Source organism: Octopus bimaculoides, chromosome 1 (genome assembly GCF_001194135.2).
Source record: "Octopus bimaculoides isolate UCB-OBI-ISO-001 chromosome 1, ASM119413v2, whole genome shotgun sequence".
In the NCBI taxonomy this organism is placed as follows: domain Eukaryota; kingdom Metazoa; phylum Mollusca; class Cephalopoda; order Octopoda; family Octopodidae; genus Octopus; species Octopus bimaculoides.
In genome coordinates, this window is record NC_068981.1 from 195,519,182 (window position 1) to 195,520,955 (window position 1,774).

The following is a 1,774-nucleotide window of genomic DNA, read 5'->3' on the forward strand; positions in this document are numbered from 1 at the left end:
GGGGGGGAGTAATTAGCAGCGATGGTAAATTTGATAAGAGAGGAGGAGGAGGCGGAGGAACAGGGACAAGAGGCGGTGGTGGTGGGGGAGGGGGAGGGTGATTTCTTCTCTTAATTTTGACGTCGTCCATTGTTATTTATTTCATGGCTGTTATTTTAATGTTTCTGTTGTTGTTGTTGTTGTTGTTTCTGTTCACATTAAGAAATTGATCGTTAGATTATTTTACATTACTACTACTACTACTACTACTACTACTACTACTACTACTACTACTACTACTAATAATAATAATAACGATATCGATAATAACAATAATAATAATAATAATGTTCGCATTGATCTTTCTTCTTCTTCTTCTTCTTCTTCTTCTTCTTCTTCTTCTTCTTCTTCTTCTTCTTCTTCTTCTTCTTCTTCTTCTTATTATTATTATTATTATTATTATTATTATTATTATTATTATTATTATTATTATTACTACCGTGAATGCTGTGAAATTTATCACTCAAACAATATAAACAGACATAATTTAGTTTTAATATAGAATTTCTCTTAAATCATGAGAAAATTTGTATTTTGGCAACGACTATTATTATTATTATTATTATTATTATTATTATTATTATTATTATTATTATTACTATTACTATTATTGTGGCTGCTTTTATTATTAGCAACATTAAAATAATGATTAACGTCTTCTTCTTCTTCTTCTTTAATTATTATTATCATCATTATTATTATTATTATTATCATTATTATTATTATTATTATTATTATTATTATTATTATTATTATTATTATTATTATTATTATTATAAAACAAAAATTGTCATTCTTGAATCAAAAAGTCGGCATATAACTTTTAATAAATAAAAATAATTACGCCGGTTCCATGAAAATGTCTCACTATTTATCAGGAATATCTAACGAAGACTTGAATTTAAAATTATCAAAACTCAGCTCAAATTTCTTTCGCCTCTTAATTTACATCGAAGATTTCATGATTCCATTTCAGGTGTGCCAAATTTTATTATTATTACTATAATCATTACACTTCTCGGAGCTCTCGATTTCACTTGCTCCATTATTATTATTATTATTATTATTATTATAATTATTATTGTTGTTGTTGTTGTTGTTGTTGTTGTTGTTGCTGTTGTTATTTTTGTTTTCTTTATTCATTTACTTTCGTGCTAATGTAAGACCCTAACTCACAAACTGCAAATGCTCTCTGCAATGTTTCCTTCGTACGAAGCCCTTGTGACAAATAGAATAAATTATTATTATTATTATTATTATTATTATTATTATTATTATTATTATTATTATTCTTATTATATAAGGGTGGTGAGCTGGATGACAGGGCGGCGAGCTGGCAGAATAGTTAGCTCACCGGCGAAATGCTTAGCGTATTTCGTCTGCCGTTACATTCTGAGTTCAAATTCTGCCGAGGTCGACTTTGCCTTTCATCCCCTAGGGGTCGATGAAATAAGTAACAGTTACACACTGGGGTCGATGTAACTGATTTAATCCCTTTGTTTATCCTTGTTTGTCCCCCCTATGTTTAGCTCCCTGTAAGCAATAAAGAAATAATAATTACTATTATTAGGCGCAGGAGTGGCGGTGTGGTAAGTTTCTTTCCCAACCACATGGTTCCGGGTTCAGTACAACTGCGTGGCACCTTGGGCAAGTGTCTTCTACTATAGTCTCGGGCTGACCAAAGCCTTGTGAGTGGATTTGGTAGACGAAGCTGAAAGAAGCTTGTCGTATATAT